This window comes from Triturus cristatus, chromosome 4_1, assembly GCF_964204655.1.
Source record: "Triturus cristatus chromosome 4_1, aTriCri1.1, whole genome shotgun sequence".
Taxonomy (NCBI): Eukaryota; Metazoa; Chordata; class Amphibia; order Caudata; family Salamandridae; genus Triturus; species Triturus cristatus.
In genome coordinates, this window is record NC_140585.1 from 421,933,228 (window position 1) to 421,940,911 (window position 7,684).

Sequence of the window (7,684 nt, forward strand, 5' to 3'; positions counted from 1 at the left end):
TGATGAGTAGCTTTGGAAGTCCACTATTTATACCTGATGCCAGAGTTTGAATAGGGGGGAATTCCTATACTACCCCCACTCTGGTTTTGGAGAATTCTTCCTTTCCCTTGTCAAGGCCCCTAGTGGTCTAGGGCAACAAAAGACTAATGTTAAGTTATTTTGTGTGTGTGCTGTAGGCTGCCCTTTGAAATGTAAATGGGGCAGGGAACTCCTCCTCACTAAACATCCTGTCAGGATGCCCCAACCTACCAACAGCTTTGCCCCCTTTATCTCACTGTCTGGGAGGAATACACAAAGGGCAACTGCTAAGCTATTCACGGTCATGTAACCCAGGACACTGTTGAAAATTGTGACTTAAAATCCGACTTTACAATTAGGGGAATTTTAAATTACAATTCATGTAAGTACAAACGTTATTTTCCTATCTGCTCCCAACTGAAGTTATCATTTATAAAATGCAAAAAGGTAACTCTGTTATCCTGTAGGAGAGACAGGCCTTGTAATAGTGAAAAAACGACTTTGTGTTTTTTACTACCAGGACATGTAAAATTTAAAGCCACATTTTCAGCTTTTCAAGTACAATAAACCCTTCCCTATGAACTTTTAGGGACTACCTTAGGGGTGGCTTATTTGTATTAAAAAGGAGGTTTGGGCCTGGCAAAAGGTTTATTTTGCCAGGTCGAAATTGTGGTTTAAACTGCACTACAGGCTTCAGTGGATAGACTAAGGCATGTTTTATAAGGTTACTTGGGTGGGCGGCACAATGAGTGTTACAGGCGTACTAGTAGCATTTAATTTATAGTTGCTGGGTACACGGAGTACCATTTAATAGGAGTTTACAAGTAAATAAAATGTACCAATTAGGTGGAGGCCAATTGTCCCATGTTTCTCGGAGAGTGTCCATGCACTTTAGCACTGGTTAGCAGTGGTGAAGTGCATGGAGTCCTACAGCCATCAAAAATGAATTCAGCAAAACAGAAAGGGAGAAGACAAAACATTTGGTGTACTACTACCCCAGGGTGTCATGTCAACCTCAGCTTCCATCACCACACGATCTGCTGCATGTTAACAAACTGGCACTTGGCACCTGCTAGTGAACTAAACCACCTGACAGAGCACTGCATTGTTCTAGGTAGATGGTACGTTCACTGAGCATCACATAATATTATACCTGCATTATTGATATCCTAAGTGTATGACATATGAAAAATTGTATATTGTGTTATCCATGGCCTTGGCCATTTTAGCAAGATAGATAATAATGGAATTTTTTATACAAAAGATATTGATTTATCATTGCACTGAAGCGCAGCATAGTTATAGGCTGAAAAAACACAAAGTTGGACTTGTGAGATTTTCCCCTGCACATAAATGAATACTATATCATTGACAATTAAGATTTTTCCTTAATAAACAGGTATAATAAGTGTAAGATAATGCTCATCTATATTTCAGTCACGTTTTTCTGTTAGGTTGTAAGAGACATTTTTCTCATTACATTATTTAGAAAGTGACAACTAATAGATTCATCATGATCTAGTGTTACTTAGCCAGTAGCAATGTCAATGAAATATCTCGGCAGAAAAAATCTGATGTTAGTAATGCACTCCATGGTGTAGCAGGCTAGCAGTCACAACATGGGGAACGATTATGTGTTGGGTAGAGTGACATCTGCAGGTGGGATTCCTCTTCACCTGATCACAATAGAGCCAATATTCCGCCATCCAGATTTTCCATTTGCAGTGACACCCTGCCCAATTTTACAGCCCAGAAAATCTTGATGGTAAAATCATGTGCTTAAAAAGCTGCAAATACAACCCTTCCACTGGCTTCCAAACCCCCCCCCCCCCTCATGGGAGGACAGAACATTCTCACCCGCCAGCCCATATCCTCTCCAGCTCCCAATGGCCTCATGCTGTGTACACCCACTGACCATGGTTGTCGTTTACATCCTATTCACAGCAGGTGGTAAACGGGAGAGGAAATGACCCCATTATTGGCACTCAGGAAGAAGTTGTGGATCTGGTCATTCTTCCTATTATTCCCCACACCTGGTATAATTTTTTTTATATATCCAGATTTAGGTGCAAGGATAAATTTTCGATTTGTAATTTCTGTCCACACAATTTTCACGCATCTACATTTGGCCCACTCCTAATCGAAGGCTACAGTGATGACTGGGAAGGAGGATGGGTTGGCGACAAATTTACATAAATGAAAAGACGTATAGGACTGGGTTTTCAGGTTGATATCTTTCCACAGAATAATTAGAAAAAGTGTTCAAAATGGATCTATTAGTGGAATCCTTTTTGGTTAGTAAAAAGGTATAATGATTTTCCGCTTTTTGATCACCTGAATTTTTTACCTTTTACTGTGGGAGATTCTCATAAGCTGGGACTCACCCACTGTAAACTCTTGGTAAAATGGACTGTGAGGGTTTTCCGGCAGTGTCCGCCTTGTGAGAAAAAGGCCTTTGCGATTCAGCCAGAGTAAGAGACACTGGGTTGGTTAACTGTGGACATGTGTGCACATGTGTGTGCACCCGTGTAATGGCTGCTTGGGAGAGATTCCCATCCTGCACACCCCAGGAGCTATATACAGATTGACAGGTGCTGAAGGGACTATGCAGAGTTGGGTGGTGACCTGGAGTAGGCCTTATAATGTGGCTAGACACATGTAAGGGGTAGTCGGTATGCTTTACTGTTTCTCTGTTGGAACACTCCATTATACTCCTATCGGAAAGGAGGCCTCACGGTGTAGCTTCAGTTCCCTGGGGCCTTCAAACTCCAGACACACATAAAAGTACATTGCAAACTATGTGAAAAGAACCATTCTGTGTTGAAAAGCATATCAAAGAGTACGTAGTAGGTCCAGGAATCCTGTATCTGGATAAAATAACCTACATCTATTAATGATTTTTAGAGGAGCTTGGCTCGAGGCACTGGACCTTCCTTGCCTCGTATCCGAAACCTCTTCAGGACCAATGAGGATGTAATCAATAAAGAATCTTCTAAAAAGACAACATATGAAATTTGCTTTTCCTACAAAACTCAAGAAACTAAGGAGTAAAACCTTATGGGTGTTTGAAACTTTTTTTATTATTCAAAGAGGAGCATATGCTCAAACCTTCACTATACTGTGTTGAAAAGCATATCTGTACAGCTTATGGGTCATCCAGAAATGTCATATTTCTCTGACTCAGCTCAGAACCAGATCCCAGGCCTTATGTGACCCTGCCAGGCTGGATTAATTACCTTCCATCCCAAGCTGTAACATCAAACACCTAGCCCTTTACGGCAAGCATTCCTCAGGGCAGAGGTCTTCTCTCCAGGAGGGAGAGATTGAGGTATGTTATGTTATGTTAAAATAATTTCTATAGTGCTCTGTTACCCAGAGGTGTCCTGGCGCTGTGCACTACCCACCTGAAATTAACCTGTGGTTATTGCTGAAAAAGGTGATTATATGAATAGCCAAGTTTTTAATTCTTTTCTAAAAGGGAGGAGCTCAGTGATGTTTCTAAGGTGGAAAGGCAAACTGTTCCATGCCTTAGCAGCACAATGGCAGAAACTCCTGCCTCCCCAATTAGCTTTGTTATGGCGGGGAAGGGTCACTAGTTTGGCTTGCACCGAGCGTAGGAGGGAGAGATTGAGTGAAGCTGCTCGGCATAAATCAGCCTGTTCCAGGCCCGTGTCATGATGTCAGCGAGTGGGCTAGTGTGCTTTTCAGAGACCCTGTGGCATAGGACCCTTGGACAAGGCCATGTTATGTCCAGACTGGATTATTATAATGCTCTTTATTTAGACATTAACGAGACAGTCCTTACGAAACTGCAGCTAGTCCAGAATGCAGCTGCCAGACTGATTCCTGATGTCCCTAAAGTTCAGCCTGTCCCTGTCGGGATTCGTAAACTTTATTGGCTTCCTGTTACCAATCAAATTACCTATGAGACTCTTTGCTTGGTCCACAATGCCCTTAACAACAGAGGCCCTCAACAACTCGGGTATCTATTTCACCGCTAAACACCCCACACCCCACCCCGACAGCTTCGATCTTCAGGAAAATATCTTCTAATGACACCTAGGTAACAGCGATCAGGATGGGGAGGCAGAGCCTTTTCGGTGGCGGCATCCACGTTGTGGAATTCTCTTCCCCTATCAACTTCTATCCTTTAATCCCACACCTTATTCCGTAAGGCTTGAAAGACCTGGCTGTTTAATCGTTAACAGCCAGAAGGTTGTATTTCTCTTCTTCCTGAGACTATTCTGCTATTAGCACCTTGACGCCTTTTGGCATTTGTTGCGCTCTATAAATCTTTTTCATTCATTCATATTGAAGTATCCCAGAGGCCTGTGCAGGAAGGTTGAAACACGGGCATAGAGGTGATGTGGCACTGCAGGATAGGCCAGAGGTGCATTCCTGCCAGCATCCTCCACCCCTCCTTAAAAGGTCTTGTGCAGGAAGTAGAACTCTGGGATGTGTGTTTTCTGAGGAACACTGGGACTAGATGCTGAAGCTGACGCCATGAGCAGTCGGAAAGAGGAACCCCCTGACTGTCACCAGGACTCTGGACTGCACCTCTGAGTGAGTTCAGGACTCCAATGAGGGAAATCCTGGGTTTCCAGAGAAGTGGAGGAAGCTTGGGAGTTGCATTGCGCTCACGTGAAGGTGCCCGAGTGTCCTAGGACCCCAACCCTGGGCACCAGAAGCAGCACGATGCGCCCGCCGGCCTGGCTGCAGGACCGGGAAGACCAGGGGAGAAGAGCCAGCTCCCATGGCAGGGAACCAGGCGAGGGCAGCTACGGGTGGGTTCTCCGAGCTGCTTGCCATGGCAGGAAGGCATGTGGGGTACCCGGGTGTGGCTCAAGGCCGCTTACCTGCAAGCACTCCAGCGCAGCTTTTCCCAGAGCAGCGGGTAATCCACTGATCAGTTATGCACGTGCTCACGAGGGAGTGCCCTATAATACCATGCAGAGTCTGGCCGGATCTGTGGACTGAAATGGCTCCAGGGAGATGGGGTTACCACCATTGTGAAGCTAATGTGTGGGGGGGGAGCTGCAGGTGCAGCGCAGTCCCCCTCCCTCCCCCCCTCTCCTTCAAAGAATTGAAAAGTCCCCACACTAAGTCTCTGGTGATCTCTAGGAAATAACCTCTTAAGGGTTTTTTAATGTTATCAAGTCATCCTGATGCTGGAACTTTTGTTTTACAGCTGAGGGTGTTTTCAGTGAAGTGTATGGCTGTAACTACTTGTGGCCTGAATATGATTAGTATGAGTGTTCATTTTGTGAGACCTCCTCTATGGGTGAATGTTAGAAATTGCAAAGATGTGCACTCACTAAAGTAGTTCGTATGCATTATGTTTTCAATGTTGATTTCTGAACGTTGTAAGCATCCTTTAGGGATGGGATTAACATTGCATTGAGTGTAAGTATAAATGCAGATGCCCTTTAAGGGCTGTGAGGGAATTGAGTGGTTCATGCTATCAGTCATGATGAGTGCACCACACTCAGACATGTTTGGACATTTATTTACTCTTGCTCATGCTTTAATTGAATAAGGCGACTGAAATACACTTGTGATTAAAGTTGTATGCTTTATTGCCAGTAGTAGGTGCTCTCAGTCATGTGTAGTTACTGCATTTATACCCTTAAGGATATGCTTGTTGAAATAAGGCGGCGGGCAGCCACTGGCTTGGTACCAGTGGTAAGGGCCCTCACTCCAAGTTATGTTCAGCTTCTGGCATTTACCAACTGGTTAATGTCTACACATTTGAGTTATATGTACTAGCCCCCCCCCCTCCTTGGGGAGGAGTAAGAATGTTAAGCCAATGTCAACCAAAAGTAATTCCATTCGCTGTTGTATATATATTATTGCATAGTATTGAGTAGTGTGTGTGTAATAAGTGTACTTTTCCTAAAGAAAAGCACAGACTAGACAGTCATTTATTGAGTGCTATTATTGTCTATTTGTGTATGGTGATTACTAACCCACACCACCACCCCTTGAGTAGGCCTTGAACTGCTCTGCAACGCTACCATATGAGAGTCAATTGCTACAATGGGGTGTTTGGTTCCCAGTGAAGGACAAATGTAGACCTATTACTTGTGCAGGCCACACAAATAATGCCTCGTTCTCCTACACCATGGTCATGATGTTTCAATAAATGGTATCAAGAATAAAAGGTGGAAAGGAAAGGGACAGTCTTGAGTTAGTGCATAAATATTTTAAAGAATTGCAGCACACATTAATGCTGATAACCAATGGTGTATGCAGTTGGTATGTCGCATGAGAGAGATGCTGTACGATCGACGAAGTGATCCTACTTTACCCCTCAGCATCCTTACGTAGTGTGAAGCATTGTCAGAACTAGGCCTATCCTGGCAATTATTACAATTCAATATCAAGCAGATCACAACGATATCGGAAATGTGTACACACAGATAATTACACTTCTAATCAGTGCAGCGTGCCAAGGCTGCACGGGTAAAAAACAATGTCAAATGTATTATTCTATTGGCAAGGAATCAACATGTAAAGCAACACCACAGTGTGGTGTAATTAATAGCAGGCGGGCCTCATGCAGTCACTGCCACTCACGCATTCAGCACCACTAGCTATGCTGTGCAACAGATATCAGGTAGGTCCATATGGAGAGCACTCGCACACACACAGCACCATAATGCCGTGCAACTCAAATCTGGCAGGTCAATTAATAATACGAATGCAGACCCTGTGGCCCAAGCCCTCCTCCTCATTTCAGCTAACCCTGACTACCCTATACCCATGGGTTAGAGATAAAATAACCCTCCCCTGATATTAGGCAGATTGCGACTGGAGTTACACTAAGTCAGGGTCCCCGGGAAGAAGGTGGGAGTAAGTAGCAGGGCTAATTAGGAAACGTTTGAAAAATGGGGATTTGGCCACCATTCGGCACGTTTACCCACTGTATGCATAGCAGAAGTGGGCAGAGGGCAATAATCGTTCAATCAAAGGGTTACACATTGGCCTTCCAGCACCAGGCCAGTTCTGCAAAGCACGGGGGTCATGCAGGCTCTTGACCAATTTCTGATTGCTCTCTGAAGCGTTCCTCAGTCCAGTCAATTAGTCTCACCACCCAGGCCTGATCCGGGCAATACTGCTTGGCAACACAAAGTCGTTGGACCCGGGTGAGGAGACAGCAGTTGATCACTCTCACTGAGGGCACAAAAGGAATAATCGATGAGTGGGAGGTGAATGTGGGGTGAAGCAGGGAAGCCTTTCTGAAGAAGGTGGCACCCCGGCAGACACACGTTGATAAAAGTAGTATCCAGGCAATCCGGGCACAACAGAACACAAACCTGCTCCTTTGCACCTCCCTGGAAATGAGGCATAATATCTGGTGTGTGTTGATACGAGTCACACCAAACAGTTCCGGTTGCGCACAACGAAGAATTACAAATTCTGTACCTCCCTAGAAATAAGGCACTTCTGGTGCACATTTATACAGGTCACACTAGACAATACTTATCACACACAATGAAGAATTACAAATTCTGTTCCTCCCTGAAAATGAGAAACCATGTCTGGTGCACGTAGATACGGGTTGCACCAGATGCTATCGGTTATACGTAACGTAGAGTTGCAAATTCTGTACTTCCCTGGAAATGAGGCTCAACACCTGGTGAACGTTGATATGGTTTGCCCCAGA